At 38.8% G+C, this 20,592-nt stretch overlaps 1 protein-coding gene and 1 long non-coding RNA gene across 3 annotated transcripts in view; one reads left to right on the forward strand and one right to left on the reverse strand.

The window, feature by feature from the left end:
- Positions 1 to 20,592, reverse strand: part of spock1 (SPARC (osteonectin), cwcv and kazal like domains proteoglycan 1) — an 862,727-nt gene that overhangs the window by 16,968 nt on the left and 825,167 nt on the right. The window contains exons 11-12 of one of the 2 annotated variants that reach the window (XR_010003847.1): positions 19,018 to 19,103; positions 1,137 to 2,993 (exon numbers count right to left, since the gene is read on the reverse strand). The gene's annotated coding sequence lies outside the window, so the exon portion shown is untranslated. Of the gene's footprint in view, positions 1 to 1,136; positions 2,994 to 19,017; positions 19,104 to 20,592 lie in introns of those variants that run through there. The other variant, XR_010003848.1, reaches the window with a different exon arrangement.
- LOC134297108 (uncharacterized) overlaps positions 3,486 to 20,592 on the forward strand; it is a 243,116-nt gene continuing 226,009 nt past the window's right edge. The window contains exon 1 of the long non-coding RNA XR_010003849.1: positions 3,486 to 4,426. This is a non-coding gene — a long non-coding RNA (uncharacterized LOC134297108). The remainder of the gene's footprint in view (positions 4,427 to 20,592) is intronic.

A 20,592-nucleotide genomic window follows, 5' to 3' on the forward strand; every position in this document is an offset into this window, starting at 1 on the left:
AATATGAACTAGACTAGATACAGTAAATTAATGGGGTTTATGAATGTGTTTGTGTATTATTTAACAGCTGTTTAAGAATATTTGCTCTAATCAGAATTAACCATTGGATATAGGCCAAATTACTGCATTTTTTATTCTAAGACAACATATATTTTAAGATGTACACTAATTCTAGTACAGTAGAGTCTCACTTATCCAAGACTCGCTTATCCAAGGTTCTGGATAATCCAAGCCATTTTTATAGTCAATGTTTTCAATATATCAAGATATTTTGGTGCTAAATTAGTAAATACAGTAATTACAACATAACATTACTGTGTATTGAACTACTTTTTCTGTCCAATTTGTTGTATAACATGATGTTTTGGTGCTTAATTTGTCAAATCATAACCTAATTTGATTTTAATAGGCTTTTCCTTAATCCCTCCTTATTATCCAAGATATTCACTTATCCAAGGTTCTGCTGGCCCGTTTAGCTTGGATAAGTGAGACTCTACTGTACCACCAACAGAAATACACACATATACACACATGCATACACACACATGCATACACACACCACACATATAAAAGCACCTGCGATTTTAAGATGTTTGCATTGTTTGACTACTGCAGGATCACAGATAGGAAGAGACAGCATCTTTTTGAGAGAGTATTGGTTATTTGTAATAATTTAATCAGTAATCTTGACATACCTAACATTGTCATTATTGGCAGTGGATGCTGGTTATAAAACTTTGACTAGGGAAGGCTTTTAAAGCTAACATTTCTAACAATACACACTTGATCCTTGTTTTCCTAAAATTGCTCCCCCAGATCTAAACCGATGAGGGAGTATACATTGCTATCAATGGTTGCATAACCAAAAGATCATAGCACACATAAAATGGGTTGAATTTAGTAAAACAGAGAATGGAAGAGACACGTTTAAACTTCCTTTTCCTGCCTGTGTTCCTAATCCAGTTAAGGGCACTTCATGCTTTCTTGTGAGTAAGGGAGATAAGGTTGACTACATGCTGCATATTTAATGTATTTTAGCTGAAGTAATCCTGTTGATCAATGGACTGTTCTTACATATTCTATTATAGATGTAGGAAACCCTGGAGAAACTTGTAAAAGATGAAATGTTACACAGGTTGAAGTTGCAACATGTCGTTTTTAATGGAACAATTAATTTTGGTTCAATTCTGTACTCCTGAGAAAAGCAAGTAAGAAATAGAGACTTAATTTTGTTAATGAACCAATTTATATGTGGCTTTACAAGTGTCAGTAAGACAAGGCATAGCTAAACCAGAAACAATTTGACTGAAAACCTATGAAGGAGGAATCTGACATAGTACCTTGATAGTTCTCCCTTAATATTTGAAGTACAGCAAGCCCTCCACTTTTGCTAGGGTTAGTGGCCCAGGTCCTCTGCAAAAGTGGAAAAAAAGTGAACTAAAAAAATATTTCGCCCCCACTCACCGAGAACACCTCTCTAGGAAAATCTAGGTCCTCCAATGTTCATCTTCTGTTGGAATTGCCCTGGCGAACACAGAGATTTCTAGAGAAATGTTCTTTCTAATAACCTCTAGATCTATGGTTCTTAACCTATGGGTCCCCAGGTGTTTTGGCCTACAACTCCCAGAAATCCCAGCCAGTTTACCAGCAATTGCGATTTCTCATAGAATAATCGAATCATAGAACAGTAGAGTTGGAAGAGACCTCATGGGCTATCCAGTCCAACCCCCTGCCAAGAAGCACTCTGGGAGTTGAAGGTCAAAGCATCTGGGAACCCACAGGTTGAGAACCACTGCCCTAGATCCGTTAGCATGAAGTGGACTATACCACTGCCCTTACTTACTTAGGCGATCCCTCGTAGTTCGAGGATGATGGTCTTCCATCTCTGTTGTATTTTTCTTGAAAGACGCCTGTGCATGATTTTTTTTTTTTAATGTGTGGAGGTCGGTGCATGGCTGGTCAACACATAGTCTTCACAGAGTGAGGTCCCAGCAGTGGTGTGATTAACACAACGAGAGTGGCTTCTCAGTCTGTTGCAGCCTTCTTCCGCCTTCACAGCCATTGTAACATGTACCATGTTATCCTCCGCCTGCTCCGCCGTTGAGGTCTTTGGGTCTTCAGATTGTTCTTGGTCTGGATCCTCCCCTGTGGCCACTCCTGGGAGTGCATGACTCCAGTGGTTGTGCCCGCAGGTTCATTGGAACACGCAAGCCCCCTCACCACGACAAGGTGACAATCCATTGAGGGGGCTGTGGATCAAGGTGAGGAATAATATGGTGCTCCAGGTGTTGATAAGACTTGAATCCGCGTCATTCCTTACCAGCATATATAGTAGTGGGGGCAGTGAAAATTGTGGTTCAACAACTTCTAGGCATTCATATGTGCTCCATCCCTGATTTATGTAGCCTGCCTTTGTTTGAAAATAAACACTAAAGAAGTCAGAATTGCATAAGTATTGTAAATGCCGGCCACAGCCACTCAAGAAGTCTGCCTGAGCATTAACATAAGTGTACTGAAATATATGCACATGTTCTCCCTGTGTGGTTATGCATTTCCATTTAAACCATCTCTTTTTAGTGACAAATGTGATTGGAGCTGGTCAGGGGATTCCACAGGGCTCAGCTACCTGTTAGTTCTGAGCAGTAATCTACAACACAGACATTAATCTTAAATGGCAGTGTGTGCAGAGGCGGGAATAAACAGCTATTGATAACTGTGAGGCAATGCTTGTGCTCCAGTGGTGGAGTCATTATTCATTATTAAGAGAGATGTCATGCTCTGTAAGTAACACATATGGCCACACTCTGTAGGGAGATGAGATTATACTGGTAAATGAAGATTACATTCTACAAGCACAGATGTACATTTCTGGAACCATCCTTTCTGATCCCATCTCTGCCTTCTTTCTTTCCATTGACACAGACACTAGGTCTGTTTTTGTAGGTACTGAGATGTTAGGGCTGTCCTCTGAACCACCAGAAGTATCCATGAAGCTGAAATAAAAGCGGAATTATAATGAGCGATGTTAACGATGGTCTGTGGAAAGTGTTCCACTGTGGGAAGGTGTAGACTTTCTAAGCCTCTTTCCCTCCTTTTTTTAGACTGTACACAGTTATAGCACTTTAATACTACTCTACACATCATATCTCCATCTTATATAATCCTGGGTATTTTGTTCGTATTCTTAGAATTCTCTCCTAGAGACGTCTAGTGTTGCAGTTCATAAGGGCAGACTAGAGCACTGGTTCTCAACCTGTAGGTCCCCAGATGTTTTGGCCCACAACACCCAGAAATAATAATAATAATAATAATAATAATAATAATAATAATAATAATAATAATAATTTATTTTTATACCCCGCCTCCATCTCCCTGAAGGGACTCGGGGCGGCTTACATGGGGCCAAGCCCAGAAAAACAATAAAACATAGAGAAACATCAAAATGCAAACACAGTTATTAAAATCCAACATTCCAAATAAAAAAAAGAAATAATCATGTTAAAAACATATTAAAACATGGATTTGGCACCCAAGTAAAAGGATAAAAACGAGCTGGGTAAAGTGCATCCCAGTCAGTTGTTCAGATGTCAAGAGTCAGATGCCAGTTAACAAACAAAACAGAGTTTATTCCAAAGATAAGCCAAAAAATAACATAAACACAGAAAGTATCCTTGAAACACTTCACTTATCAGTGTTTCAAGAGTAGTTTGGACAAAAATAACTCAAAAACAAGCCACGCTATTTTCCCATGCTGGCATTCAATAAAAACTAAAAGACGCTTCAATTCAGCTTTGGAGAACAAATAAAGTTGACTGCAAGAAAATATGCAAAATAAACAAAGGCTTGAAACCTTCCAGAAGCTGCAGAGTATAACTGAAAGTGCAAAAGCCTCTTTTGGCTTCAAACCGTTTCTGAAAACACACAGCCTGCGGATTTAAAGGGACAGTTCCCAAAAGAAAAACAGCAAACTGGCTTGAAAACAAACAAACTAGAAGAGCAGTAAACTGCTTCCACGGTGCAGATAAAGCCGAAAGCTTCAAAGGGATGATGAATAGCTGTCGTCAGGAGAATCCAAGGTCAGGTCAGGAGGCAGCAGCAAATTCCGAAAGGCAAACCAGTAGTCAGAAGCCAGGAGTAGTTGTCAGTCAGAGGGCGTAGACAGAAGCCAGGTCAAATTCAATCCAAAGTCCGAAGAGGGTGCAGTCATCCAAACCAGGTCCACGATAAGACACAGCAAGAGCCAAGCCAGATGGTATCAGCAGCTAGAAATAGTAATCAGAATGCAGTCCAGGGAAACCCACACAGTTCCATCCCTCTGCTGCAGAGCAGTCCCAGATAACTTACATCCGAATCACAGTCCAAGTCCAGTCTTCACGGAAACACAGAGATCCCAATGGCACCTCAGCAACACCTTGCCACACGCAAAGTGTAATGGCCAAACATTCCCATTTTATTCCCCTTCCTCCTGGGTGACCAAACACTCACACCCAAACACCAGGTGTCCCAAATCTACTCAGAGTCCGAACTCCACACAGCTAGAGCTCGTGGATCCGGAGTACCTAGCAATTCGTCGGAGTCCCAATCATCCTGCCCACACTTAGCCCCATGAACACTTAAAGAACCATCCTCCCTTCTCCAAGCATCCCAAGTGGGATCAGCTCCTGCAGAAACCCCAGTTTCAGTAGTATCCATAGGCCCCAAATCCCCAGACATCCCCGGTGGCTGTGCCCATTTGGTGCCCACTTCCCCAGCCACCACCTGTTCCTCAGCATCCATTTCCCCAAACTCCCCATCTGAATCTTCCTCAGAAGATCCCCCATATAGCTCTCTAAGTCGCTTCCTGCGCAACTCCTCCAGTGAACCCTCATCACGAGGGTTTTTTCTTCCTCTTCGAATCCCATCACCATCAACCATAATCCCCGAAGGCGCAGTCACAACATCAGATTTTTGGAAGTTGAAGGCCAAAACATCTAGGGACCCACAGATTGAGAGACACTGGGCTAGAGTTTTCCAGAGGACTATTCAACACACTTGAGCAGAACATCAATCCCAAAAATTGCACAACTTGAAGCCAAGGCCAATAAAGTGATATCAAAGTGCTTTAAATGTGTAGTGTGGATAAATAAAAAAAGGAAGAAAGGCTTAGACAATCTACACACTTTTTTCAGAGGAGAATATTCTCCATAGATGGAAAACCATTTCACACTATGAAACCACAGAACTATTAACTATCCTGGCTGTTGCAAATGAAAACCTGGGTTTGTAGTTTGAGAATTTTTAATACCCTCTTTTTAAACTCTAAATACACAGGATGAAACTGTGCCACTTAAAGGGAGATATCAGTACTACAATTTTGCCATGTGAAAGGGCCCCAGATTGAATATTTCACTTCTTAAACATTTGACGTATTTAATTTTGAATTCTGAAATTTGAGGCCTGCCTCTACCATTCTGGCAGAGCCAGATTATTGTCCCATGCAAATAATGTGGGTTGTTATAAAAAGTCACCAAACTAGTTTAAAAATAAATAAATAATATATTTTATTATTATATTTTACTACAAAGAAGAGGGAAGGGGGGAAGCATCTGTGATATTTTATCCCTAATGTAGCAGAATACTTTGCTTGGGAAACCCTGCTTCCTGACTTGAGAGAGAAGTAGTACCATTTGCTGATACAGCCTTACATTTTTAACTTGAAAGTTCAGTCCCTATTCACACTGCCTTAAAATGCAATTTCAGAATGTAAATTAACAGCATTGAACTGGATTATGTGGCAGTGTAGACTCATATAATCCAGTTCAGTCTACAAAATATAAGTCTACACAAAGTTCAAACTGCATTGTATGGCAGTATAGATGGGGGCCTCAGTCTCTTTTGACTTGGAGGAGCATTTCTATTGGGAGAAGTTTTCCAACACTGATAGTTTAAAACATCAATAATGTCAAAATATATCAAAATTCAAAGGGATGGTGATTCAGAATTTTCAAATTTCCATATAGGCCGATTCTAAAGACTTAAAGAGTCTTCAGGTTTTTTTCTGGGAAATTAATTCCCATGTGGATTATTGGTATTTGAGAGTGGAATGATGTGTAACTCCAAGATTATGTTCCCCCCTCCAAGTTCTAAACAGAAGCAAAACTATTAAAACATAACCACACTAAAAACTGATACCATTGTACATAAATATGTGCACTCTCCTTAAACAATATCACTCTTGTTTCCCCTCAATAAACCTGCTATAATAAACAAATAATTGAAATAGAATTACTTCATTTTCTATAGCCAGATGTAAGGACAAGGCTAGATGTTTTGCCTGGCACAGCACCTTTCTTCCTGGAGGGAATATCAAAGAAATCTATGGCTATTTTGTTTATGGGATCAAGATTAATGTGGTGTGCATAGAAAAGTGTATTTATAGACCCATGGTTAATGTAGTGTGCACATTCTACATGAGTGAACATTAATGAATATTTTTCTGTATGATCTTAGGTTTAAGTGAATACATTGTACATTAGTTCCATAAGAGAAACTGCAAAGGTGCAATGGGGAGGTAATTTAATTTTGGCCTTATAGAAGCACACAGCATTTAGTAAATATTATATATGCTCCCTTTTAAAAACCACTTTGCACATAATGTCATCAGGGAAAATCAAACGACAAACTGGGAAACCTCAGTCAATTCCCGGCTTGCTATTTTCCTAGCTAACCAGAAGCTAAAACAAGGATTAGTCAGGGGAAGAACATGCGAAAGATCATAGAGTGGAAAAAACCAAGATGTAATGCTCAATAAACAATTGAAAAAGTGGCTTGTTTTTGCTCAATAGAGAATGTAGAAATTTCTAAATAGTTCTCTTCTGAGATGTTTTGATTTATTCTTAATTGATTGGGCACCATAGTTCAAAAAGGGCATTGGCAAGCTGGAACGTGTCCAGAGGAAGGCAACCAAAACAATCAAAGGTTTGGAAACCAAGTCCTACTTGAAGGGAGGTGGTCATATTGAGCTTGAAGAAAAGAAGACACACGATATCCATGTTTAAACATTTCAAAGGATGCCACATTGAATAGGAGGGCAAGCTTGTTTTCTGCTGCCCTAGACTATGACACAGAACAATGAATTTAAATTACAGGAAAAGAGATTCCATCTAAACACTGTGAAGAACTTCCTGATGGTAAGAGCTGTTCGGCAGTGAAATAGGCTTATTCGGAGCATGGGGCAGCTCCTTCTTGGCAGGTTGTTCAAGATAGGCTGGATGGCCATTTGTCAGGGTGCTTTGATTATGTGTTACTGTGTGGCAGAATGGGGTGGGCCTGGATGGCTATTCCAACTCTATGATTCTATGAAATCTGGAAGCTAATTTGGCTACGGTTCCCATGTTAATGGTGAAATGGTTCAATTGCATTCTTCCATTATAATCGGAAATGGGAAAGAAATGGTTTCTATGCCTTACTGAGAAAACAGCTCACTTGAAGATGGGCCTTGCTGATTTGAAGTGGAAAAAATAAGATATGGTAAGTAATCAAATGTGAATGGTTTAGATTGTTAGATTGTGAGTATTGGTTACATGTAATGCTGACATAATTTCATAGGCTCTAAAATTATATTCAAGTAAAAAAAGTTTCAAAGTTTCTGTCACTTTGCCACATACAATCAAGACAGCATTGGCAACCCATACCGTATGCACATCGTCTAAGTAAAAAGGCATGCAATATTATATAAGCTATGTTGTGGTTCTCGTTTTGGTATTGTTTGAAGTGAAGGTTGAGTAGAATAGTGAGTGAAGAGTGAGTGACAGGCATACAGTGTGGATATGACAATAAACCTTTTAAAAAGATTGAGGAGTGTGAAAGTCAACTAGCATTAGTTTTGGTTGAAAAGCTGAGACTGGATTCCATACAGGTACGGAGATCAAGTAGACTGGCACAGAGGTGGGCTTCACAGCTGTTAAGGCTTGCCGCTGGCAGCAGTTGTTGTATGGAAAGCTTTAGCTGGTAATCATGCAAACCTCATACCTTGAACCTTGGACTTTGTATGTTGGACCTTTGGTGAGCTTCTTGCTAATTGACCCTAGGAATGGAACACTGTGTCTCTCCTTTTGCCTTGACCTCTGAATGGAATAAGTACTGTTATGACTTGGACTGCTTATGAATATGCTTGCTGAAAGAATGGCTGACACAACACCAGTGGCCATCCAACCAACCCCCTTATGCCATGCAGTAAAAGCACAATCAAAGGACCCCCACAGATGGCCATCCAGCCTTTGTAGATAATAATAATAATAATAATAATAATAATAATAATAATAATAATAATAATAATAATGGCCAAACAATAAAGTGTCACCAGCCAGAGGCCTATAAATATCTGGGCATATTACAGCTGGACAACATCAAGCATGAACATGTGAAAACTGTGGTCAGCAAAGAATACACACAAAGGGTCAGAAAAATTCTCAAAAGCAAGCTCAATGGAGGCAACACCATCAAGGCCATAAACACCTGGGCCGTACCTGTCATAAGATGTACTGCTGGCATCATAAACTGGACACAGATGGAACTGGACAATTTGGACAGAAAAACAAGAAAACTCATGACCATCCATCATTCCCTGCACCCCCGCAGTGATGTTGGCCGGCTATATCTGCCTAGAAGATCAGGGGGCAGAGGACTCTTACAAGTCAAACAAGCAGTCAAAGAAGAAGAACATGCCCTGGCAGAATATGTAAAGCAAAGTGAAGAACCTGCTTTGATTGAAGTCAAAAATCAGAAACTCCTCAAAGCACAGCAGACAAAAAACCAGTACAAGAAAACCACACTACAAACTAGAGCTGACAACTGGCACAATAAAACATTGCATGGAAAGTTCCTTGACAAAATTGAAGGAAAAGCTGATAAGGAGAAGACCTGGCTCTGGCTCACAAATGGGACCCTGAAGAAGGAGACAGAAGGCCTGATCCTTGCAGCCCAGGAGCAAGCCATCAGGACAAATGCAATTAAGGCCAAGATCGAAAAATCAGCTGATGACCCAAAATGCAGACTGTGCAAGGAAACCGATGAAACCATTGATCATATCCTCAGCTGCTGTAAGAAAATTGCACAGACAGACTACAAACAGAGGCACAACTATGTGGCCCAAATGATTCATTGGAACTTATGCCTCAAGTACCACCTGCCAGCAGCAAAGAACTGGTGGGATCACAAACCTGCAAAAGTATTGGAAAATGAGCACGCAAAGATACTGTGGGACTTCCGAATCCAGACTGACAAAGTTCTGGAACACAATACACCAGACATCACAGTTGTGGAAAAGAACAAGGTTTGGATCATTGATGTTGCCATCCCAGGTGACAGTCGCATTGATGAAAAACAACAGGAAAAACTCAGCCGCTATCAGGACCTCAAGATTGAACTGCAAAGACTCTGGCAGAAACCAGTGCAGGTGGTCCCGGTGGTGATGGGCACACTGGGTGCCGTGCCGAAAGATCTCAGCCGGCATTTGGAAACAATAGACATTGACAAAATCACGATCTGCCAACTGCAAAAAGCCACCCTGCTGGGATCTGCACGCATCATCCGAAAATACATCACACAGTCCTAGACACTTGGGAAGTGTTCGACTTGTGATTTTGTGAAACGAAACCCAGCATATCTATCTTGTTTGCTGTGTCATACAACGTCGTTGTGTCAATAATAATAAATTATTATTATTATTATTTTATACACAATATTTTAATACAGTAGAGTCTCACTTATCCAACACTCGCTTATCCAATGTTCTGGATTATCCAACACATTTTTGTAGTCAATGTTTTCAATATATCGTGATATTTTGGTGCTAAATTCATAAATACAGTAATTACTACATAGCATTACTGTGTATTGAACTACTTTTTCTGTCAAATGTGTTGTATAACATAATGTTTTGGTGCTTAATTTGTAAAATCATAACCTAATTTGATGTTTAATAGGCTTTTCCTTAATCTCTCCTTATTATCCAACATATTCGCTTATCCAACGTTCTGCCAGCCCGTTTACGTTGGATAAGTGAGACTCTACTGTAATTTTGTACATAAAAAAAGTTTCTGTAAATTGAACCATCTTTTACCAAAGGTTGTGCTATCCCAGCCACCTATGTGGATGATTCTGGTGTATTTTGGACTTCGAAATTCCAGATAAGGGATGTTCAGCCTTTATTATTATTGATATCAGACTGAAAGTTGAGCTCAGGAATTTCAGGAGAAAACAAGTTAGGTGGTTTTATTTTAAATCATATGAGGATGATGTACTCATGCCTGTTCATAGAGAGGAGTGTACTCCTGAAAATGGCATGTGTTAAAACGTTGAATTAATCAAGATTCTCGTCCTGAAGAGAACACAGTATTTTGCTTAATGAAGAGTACAAGAGATTATCACATCTAAAGGGAAATTTTCTGTTCCTATTTAGGCATATTAAGGAACAAAGCACATAAAGTTTCAAACTCTTCAGTACGATTTTGAATTGAATGCTCAAGATCAAAGTTTTCCTTCAGGACAGAACAAAGTCAGCAAGCCATTTTTCAGCCCTATGTGCTATTCTCTCTTTCACGTTTGACATCTGTTTCCCTGCTCCCCGTGCTAGAATTGATATCTGAATGCTTGTGTGAGTTTGAAACCTACGGTCTTTATAGCCTACAGGCAAGAATGCTATCCTCTGAACAGATCAGCTTGTTTCTTTTGTCCTGACAATTCCCTTTATACCTTTCATTTTTAGAAACACTTGAAATTCTATGGATAGCCTGCATGCAGGTACTGTAACTTCATCTAAATGCTGGAACAATTCAACAAGTAGCTGATTTGGTCTGTTTATCAGGTTTAGAATCTATTGCGTTTCAAAGCAGGCGCCATGGACTTTATGCAAGTTGATTTGACCCTTGGCATATGATATCAATTCGCAGGCTTTACAAGTCTTGGCACAATCTCCAGAATAGGGTCTTGGGAAATGGCTCCAGTCCTCATATCTTCTATAGGCTCAACCTTTTCTATTTATAGAGGTGCTTAAAACATTGTGCTATAATTGTGGAAGTGGGGAGAACAGTGTAATTATCCATCTTTTAAATTACCTTTCCCCCTCAAAAAGCAAAACTTATTAGGAACCTAGAATATTTATTTTATCTATTATTATTGTTATTTATTATGTATCTTTCTATTAAAAACCAGTCTACATGGTCAGCAAATGTCATTAAAAAGCAAGCAAAGCCATTTAAGGTCATTATAGTAATAATCAGAATATTAAAACAGCTCACAAGACCAGTTTTAAGAGCTAGGACTTCAGATCTGGGATCTGATTACAACTTAATGCATGCAGAAATTAAGAAATGATTACTCACAAATACTTGGGATAAAATAACAAACTTCTATGTACGCAGGTTGAGCATCCCTTACCTGGATTTCTGAAATTTGAACTACTCCAACATCCGAAAATTTCCACATGGGTACCCAAGATAGTGACATCTTTGCTTTCAGAAGGTTTGTTCTAAGCACACTTTTTTCATGCTTACAAATAATTGTGTGTGAAAAAAGTAATGTAAAAATAACTGTATCAAATTGATTTCAGGTTATGTGTATAATATGCATATGAACATAAACAAATTGCATTTTTAGTCTTGGGTCCCATTGCCAAGATTAGGTATAAACAAATACAGGTATTCCAAAATCCACACACATACACATCTCCAAAATACAAAATATTTCCAGTTCCAAGCAATTCGGATAAGGTTACTAAACTTGCACTTTGTCAAGTGAACTCTCCAGCTGTTTAATAAATGGTGCACCATCTGTCAGAACTCTACCAATCATATTGGGTGGGTGACCGGGGCTAAATTGGTGCATGCTGCTGAATTTAGCCTTGTGTAAAGAGCTTGGGAGCCTCTGGTGGCTCAATGTGTTAAAGCGCTGAGCTGCTGAACTTGCAGACCGAAAGGTCCCAGGTTCAAATCCAGAAGCGGAGTGAGCTCCCGCTGTTAGCTCCAAATTCTGCCAACCTAGCAGTTCGAAAACATGCAAATGTGAGTAGATCAATAGGTACAACTCTGGCGGGAAGGTAACGGCGTTCCATGCAGTCATGCCGGCCACATAACCTTGGAGGTGTCTAAGGACAACGCCTGCTCTTCGGCTTAGAAATGGAGATGAACACCAACCCCCAGAGTCAGACACAACTGGACTTAATGTCAGGGGAAACCTTTACCTTTACTAAAGAGGTTGAAAGAGGGGAACATAGGAGAAGGAAAGAGAAACTGGGATATTGGGTTACTGGGGGGAACAAGGTGACATGGACCTGCTGTTCTTAGTTGGGGCTATACATGATAGAGGGCAGAAGTGTTATGAAACCCTCCCAAGGACTGTAAAAGCTGCAGCATCGGTACCACACCTGTAGTGATATCATATGATGCCTGAAAATGGTACCTTGGTGTCTTTAATTTTGCAATACCTTATTGCCCTTGGAGACCATAGACTGGGGTGGAAATCATATGCCCTCCAGGTGTTGTTGGATGGAGGCTCTCAGCAGTCATAATGAATGTGGTTAATGCTGAGGAATGTCAGAAGCTTTAGTGCAAGAACAAGTGGAAGAATATTTGAAATTTGCTATCCCCATCTGTTTTTCCTAATGGGAATTGAGAAGCATTGGGATAATCCTTCCTGCTTCCCCCACAGTGTAAGGAGTGTAAGGGCAGTTTAAGGGCAGCAAGGTATGTCTGGTGAAATGGAAAAAGTGTTGTAGCAGAATATGTAAAATTCTGGACTCTATACTATTTGAAAGTGTAGAGCTATTTAAAATTATTTCCATTTTCATAATCTGTGGAATTGTGCTATTGGTTTATAGAGGGAAAGTGTTTACAATGCCCAATTGACCAAGGGCAATGATGTTGGTTGTAAGTTGTAATAATAATGTGCTTTTGTAGCAACTTTGTGGGGCACAAAGTGACCTGCCTGATGCTCTCTCTGGGAGCCTTAACACTTTTTTCGGTAGAAATGTCACTTAAGACATGCATCTTATGCTCTGGGCTAGGATCATTTGGGGACTAACTCATGTCACCATCCTATTTTCACATTCACTTTTCAATCTCCAGGGTTCAGAGATAAAAGCTTTGCATGTCTTAATATTTTATCCTTTTCAAAATAACTCAACAAGACAATCCCCTAAGAAAAATACCACTGGGTCTCAGCAGTAGTTATTTGGATGGCTGTGCATCCATTTATATTCAGAAGCCTACAAAAGCATGTACCTTTCACTCTCCAAGCTAAAAAATTGTCCAGATGAGTTCCTCGGTGATTTTATTTCTTCATCTTTATGAGAATACATTTCTAAAACCACTTTCAAATACTTTCAGGTGCCCGAAAGGACTAATTCTTCATAATTGTGCAAAGAACATTTACCCACAATTTTATTGTTTTATTTCCACAGTCTTCACAACATTACAGCCATCCCCTGGGGAAAGGATGTTTATTTATTATTTACATTGTATATTGCCCTTCATGCAGTTTGGATTTTGTAGCTGTTTATAACTACATATTGCGCAGTGTTTTAGCCTCAAACTTTGTGTGTGAAGGACTGGGGTTTTTTTGGCAGGGGAGGAGGTGTCTGCACATGACCCCCCCCCCATGCCACATAACTCCCATCACTTGTCTAAAAACCTATCATATTGTTTATTTGTATCAAAATTTTTTACTTACAGAGTTCTTTCTGTGTGTTTATAAGGATGTTTGCTGTAAAAGTATTATTTTACATTACTTCAATAGGCAACAGCTCAAAGATTTCTCAAAGAAGATATAACCCACAAGATATCTGCTGGGCTCAAAAAACCTTTTCTATTCCCCCAAATTATTTGAATAGGGTTCATCCATTCTTCTAGCTTTCCCCTCTACATTTCACAAGTGCTGTGCAGTGCAAAGTACACATAAAATTATAGAACCATGGAGTTGGAAGATACCAATCCAACCTTCTGCCATACAAGAAAAGCACAAAGTACTACCAACATCCAGCCTCTGTTAGAAAGAAAACCCAAAGAAGTAGATTCCAGGGCAATGTATTCCACTTCTGAACAGCTGCTGAATTAATTATTCCATATCAAAGTCTCTGGAGCAGCAGAAAACAAGCTGGCTCCATCTTCAATATAACATCCTTTCAAATATTTAAACATGGCTATCATGTCACCTCTTAATCATCTTTTTTCCAGTCTAACTATGGCAGCTCCCTATGCTGCTCCTTATAGGTTATGGTTTCCAAATTAGCTCAATTTACTCAGGAGGAAAGAATGGAAAGGAGGGACCAAATCTTGCCCTTCCCAGTAAATCAAGCAAAACTAATCTGCTGCAGCTTTTCCTAGTTTGTGTCTTTTTCTTTATTAAGTTTTTTTTGACATATTAACCTCATACTGATATGGTTTGGACATACATCTCCCAATTTTCATCAGTGAAATGGTGAAAAGTATGATGGCTTTTACGTTTCTTGCTTGCTGAATTCAAGAGCGTGACAAGTCCTGGTGAACCTTAGTCAGCCAGGTGTTTTATTTGATATGAGACACTACAGAAACAGCAGTGTATTTGGTATCTCTCCATCATGCTTTTGAAATGTGGAAGGACAATTTTAAAATATTCAGCTCTCTAGTTATTTAGAGCTTTGAAAGGAAGTATCAGACTGTTCTTCTGAGATACTCATGCCAATCCCAGCCTAACTACCTGCCTCTCATTCCCAAAAATAATGCATATGAGTTTAAAGAGAGACTGTACAGGTGAGAGAAATAGCATTATTTGAATTCCAAGTAATGTCAAAGCCTTTGCACAACTGAGTCTAAAGATATTTTAGAGGTACTGCCGTGGTTGTGTATCTACACTTTATCTTATTATTGGTACACAGAACAAATAGGGATATGCAAACTACTTTTCTGCAGTGCATTTTATGCTATTTGATGTGGGCCAGGGAAGGGACAGGCAGTATTTCACCAATGTTTTAAGGCTAGCACCATATTTGTGTCTGATGTCTGCAGCTATTTCTTTCTTTCCTGAAAAGTTGAAGGTCTTGCACCAGCCCAGGGATCGTTAGTTTGTGTAGCACTGCTTTATTGGATTAGATATTCAAAAGAAACCACAAAGGCCTCTTCTGGTTATGGCTTTTCTATCTGTAATTGCTAAACTACACATGCACAAGTACAAGCAGAAGAGTTTAGATTTGTTTAACTCAGAATCAAATAGTTGCTTTGTTGCCTGTTGGACGCAGTGATATTTTCAATTCTCTTAATAACTGGACTCCTTTTATATGCTCCAGGGATGGAGTTTCCTGCTGAAATAATACTCCAATTTTTCAATGTTGTAGCTGTTGCAAACCATCAAACATAATCAAAAAAGGGAACTAGCAGAGTAGTTTTCCCCAGCTTATAAATTATTCCACCCAAAAACATATTTAAGTTTCTTTACTTAAGGATTCCTGTATACTTCAGAACTGTGGCGATAAACTCATGAATTGGCCTACACTGCTATATAGCATGAAATACCATATATTTTGTGTTCCAGATACATTAACAAACAAATTCTGATATCCCTTTTCTGGTGTGTGCAGTTCTTGGTGCCCTTGTGGGGATTGATGGGCATTGTTCTCATGCTGTTGGTTCTCAGGCAGTGTTGCAAAATGAATCATGATGATAAGTAGAGTTCCAGTAGAATTCAATTAGGAAAGCCATTAGAACTGCAAAGAACGGCTCCGATTAAAGTGAACAAGTGCTCAGAGAATCACATCTCTTTGTAAACAGCGGTGCTGCATGTTATTTATAGCAACGTGTTTGCGAATCTAGATTAAATATGCTTTACTTGTTAAGAGTCAGCCTTGATCAGAGAAAATAAAATGATTGTTGTAATCTAAGGTATCTCTGGGAAAGAGGGAGCTTTGTCTGTGTGATAATGTGTCTCTGTAGAGATAACACCAAGCTCCAAGATTGAATGTGTACACAGAAGCGTGGGCATGTGTTTCTTTTAGTTAGTTTCTTTCGAAAAGCAATTCAGAATTGAATTGGCTTTCAGGTGTTTTCAGAGGACTTCTTCCATCGTTGTTTGCTGCTCAAATACAATGATATGCATTTTCATTTTTCTATCATGGAGTTTTAGAGATGAAGTAGAGTGAATAGTATCAACATATATTTGGAAGAATGTTCTCCCAGGGAAACTTTCTATCCTGGGGCCCATTCACTCTACAGAATTATAGCAGCATTATTCCTTTTTAACTGCCATGACAGTATCTTGGGATTTGCCATTCAGGGTGAGGTTTTTAGAATTCTCAGCTAGAGCATTTCAGGGTCTCATCAAATACAAATACTAGATATTGCATAGGATGGAACGATGGCAGTTAAAGTATAACAATAGCACTGTAATTCTGTAGTGTGGATGAGCCTCTGGTGTCCAAGAGCTCCATAAAACTCATGGTCCATTTTGAAGGCTAATGTTTTAGAAATCTTGCTGAAGCTGAACAGATTCCAAACTGGATAGTGATTGGATGGGAGAACACCTGGCAACTCTGCCTGCATCACCTTAACTTCCATGATGTGGACCAATGGTGGATAATAGAGTAAGCAAATCAAGATCTTTTGACTAGTTACCTAAAACATATCATACCATTGGTTAGATAATTTCCTCTGGATTTTGATTTGTTTGCCATCTGTTCTCAAACTGCTGGTTATTATTTTAATAACGTATTTAAGATACCTATTGCCATAGGAACTTACCCCATGTCCTGATGTCATCTGGAAAGTTCCTAGCACGTCTTCTTTAACTTTCCAGCAAAATTTCTGTTGTAATTTAATTTATATCTAGACTCTCCTCTGGAGAGCAGAGGACAATTTTTTGCTCGCTTACATGTGGCAGCTGTATTTTTGACAATATTTGGAGAGGGGAAGACTGTCATCCCTATCTTTTATTCTTCAAACTAATCATAGGCACTTTTTCAACCTTCTGGAAAGGGTAACCAAAATAACAACACGACACATTGCAATTTTATTGAAGAACCAGCTTCAAATCTCTTTGCAGACTACTTTTCAGTCCCTTTATTGTCTAACCCAGTGCCCAGCCTGTCCACTGATTCATTTACACACAATTGAAGCTCATCATCATCATCATCATCACTACCACCATTTCCCAAAATTGGGACTCAGGGTGCCTTACAATTTAAAATAAGGACAATTGCACCAAAAGCTTACAAAAGGGTGAGCATTAACATAAAATTAAAGTATTCATAATATTAGAGCAATTCAAACATGTAGTGAAAATGCCATATAAAACAATTCAGTTTAAAACAGTATAGCAACTTCTTAGGAGCCTATACTTTAAAAACCTTTTCAAAAAGCTTGTTAGAGTAAAAAGGTCTCTGCTAGCTGAGGAAAGGCAAGCAATTATTGCCTCCCTGGGAAAGGGTTTCAGGTGAGAAGACCCTATCACATGGGGATCATGATGACATTTGCTCCTACTGTCTCTATTGGCCTATTGGGGATACAGTTGTTATATATCTGACTTTCTGAAGTGATGTGTACCCTAAATATGTCTTCACTGCTTATTCCTAATAAAGAATGTCTTTGCTTAATGCCAGAATGCCACTACAGATGAACAGCTGTCAAGTATTTCCCCGGTTATATAGTCATGCGACCAGAGATTTTGAGACCTTGTCAAAAAAGGACTCTTGGGTTCTCCAATAGCCATGTCCTGTCTCTATATATTTAATGCCAGGTCATGGTTTGGAATTAAAACAATTGAGCAGTCATACATCCTGGGTTTACAAGATGCCCCCTGCCATTCTCCCTTCATTGAACAATAGTTTGATAACAGTCTACACTTACTGGTCTGTAAAGTAAGTGTAGACAATAGTTTCCTGTTTAGAAGAAATGACAAGCTCTGATTTATGTCAGACCAAAATCAAAGAGAGGAAAGTCTGCAAGTAAGCCAGAAGCTCCTGATTGCTTGGTCATCAGTGTTAAAACAATGTTTTTAAAATTTGATATCTGAATTTATCAAGGTGGGAATAATGACAGTAATGAAGTGTGTGGGAACAAAACAAAGTAAGAGTATTGGTAATTAATGTTTTCTTTTTACAATTATCTTTAAAGTATTTTTAAGTATTTTGAGAGATATTTATACAGGATTATTTTATGTTTTCTGTTATTGTCTTATTAAATTGTCAGGGTTGTTTCTTCAGTAGTGAAAGATCAACTAACAATGCAAGTAAGTAATTTTTCACTGTTGCAATTAGTAATAATAATTACTTTAGAAATGCTATAATAGGGAAGAGGGATAAATTACTTCAAAAAATAACTTTCCAGTGTCTGATCTGGACCACCCTACAGGTTACTTATATATAGGCATAAGTAACAGTTCTGCCCAGGGCCGTAGCCAGAAAAATATTTTGGGAGGGGTTTTGAAAATTTCGGGGGGGGGGGGGGGGTTGAACCCCTAGCACACACCTCTCCCCGCTACAAACCTGTCAATATCTGCTTGAAATAGTGCCTGGAGGGACTCTTAATGTTTTGCGTCTCATAGACTTAGCATAGGGATTTGGTTAACCAGTTAAAATTCATGAGTAAACCAGGTTTTTTTAATAACCTGAAAAATTTCGGGGGGGGGGGGGTTGAACCCCTAAAACCACCCCCTCGCTACAGGCCTGGTTCTGCCTATATATGAAATTGCTTCAAGCAGCCTTTAATTTCTTAAATTCTTTTTTTATTGCAAATTACTTCATGACACTCTAAATTCCATCTCTTGCTTTCTGGTTCTGAAAAATAATAGGAGAAAATATAAAGAATTGATTTAGTGCTGAGCAAATACTGAAGGGAGATGTGTGGCTGTGATTAGAATTTATGTGCTCTGTTCTTTCGAAGCCAAAAAAGATCTGAGGTAATGGCAAAAAGTATACATGAAAGATACTTCTGAAGAAAGGCTCCCTAGCATTGACAGGAATTTGAAATAGCTAGTTGAATACTAAGTTGCAAGATTAACATAGGAAGAGCTCACCTGAATCAGGTCTTGTCCCCAGTAGTGTCCAGCTTGATGACTTGAGAAAGTCTAAGGCCTTGCTCCTGCAGTACGGTTCTGTACATCTAGGGAAAATTACTATTTTAGATTAGCTGGTGGGTTCTGGGATTATTCATTCCCCAAAAGTGACTTCCACAATAGGTTTACTGCTTCTGAATTTTGAGCTTGCCCAAGCATGGCCAATGGTAAGGGATTATGGGAGATTTTATCCCAAAATATCTGGAATGCTTCATTTGCCCCACAATTTTTAATATCTTCAAAAATGCCACAATATAGATTAGGCAGGGCTTCACTTTGCCGAAGTCATGGTTATTCTCAGCAAGGCTCGTTCTTTCACAAATTCAATAACTGTAGCTTTAATGGTACATGTTAAGCATGCCTTTTTCGAATTTGAGAATATTTGCATAAACACTATCAGCTATCTTGGAGATCGGATCCAAGCCTAAACAAACAATTCATTTATATTTCATAGACATCCTATACACATTGCCTGAATGCCATTTTATACAACATATTTCTTTAAATTGCATGCATGACACAAAGTTTGTGTACATTTTGTCTCCATGGGGAGAATTTTAGATTTCAGAATTCTGGCTCTCAACCTGTATTTTCTATCATAAATTTAAGAGACATTCTCCACTAACAATCACTACAGTTAGCATACACAAGATCTGGTTTGTATGTAAACAAACATACTTGCAAGATGATCAGTCAGAAAAAAAATCTATACTGAAGAAAGGGGACATGTGAAATTAAAAGAAGACTCTGATAGGAATCATTTGCATTGTCCTTTTCCTGTATTGTTCCATACGGTCCAACACATAGATGATGCTTTCAGTATGAATGCCTATTAATGAATGTCACATAATGAATGAAGCTTTGTACAGCAGAGTCTCACTTATCCAACCTTCTCTTATCCAACATTCTGTATTATCTAACGTGGTCTGCCTCCCACCTGGATCCACAGCTGTTTCTCTAGGCAGCAACGCACAGCAGGCCAACACACCCAACAACAACACAAGTGCAGTCAACTCCCAAACTAGTGGCAGACTTGTAAAACATGATGTTTTGGTGCTTAATTTGTAAAATCATAACATAATTTGACATTTAACAGGCTTTTCCTTAATCCCTCCTTATTATCCAACATTTTCTCTTATCCAACTTCTGCTGGTCCATTTATGTTGGATAAGTGAGACTCTACTGTATTTAGATTTATGAATATTTTTTTTTTTACATTTTAGAATGCTTTGAGATTAGTTTGTAACACAGTCAACACATTTAGAGAAATGCCATTATTGTACATATTGGAGACTTGATACCGAATTGAAATCAAGATCAGTTTCTGTATTTAGTGGGCACTACTGACTTTATTAGAGAAAGAAGGTGGGGCAGGAATGGTTCCTTGCTTTATCCGACCATTCTTATAGGCTGATAGAAACAGGCATAGAGAGTACACTGTACTTGGTGGTTTCTGACCTGGCTCTGATTAACCTTTTCTCTCAAACTACTGGGACATAGGTAACATATTATGCACTGGGAAATAAGCAAATTTAT

This window comes from Anolis carolinensis, chromosome 2 (genome assembly GCF_035594765.1).
Source record: "Anolis carolinensis isolate JA03-04 chromosome 2, rAnoCar3.1.pri, whole genome shotgun sequence".
NCBI classification, from domain to species: Eukaryota; Metazoa; Chordata; class Lepidosauria; order Squamata; family Dactyloidae; genus Anolis; species Anolis carolinensis.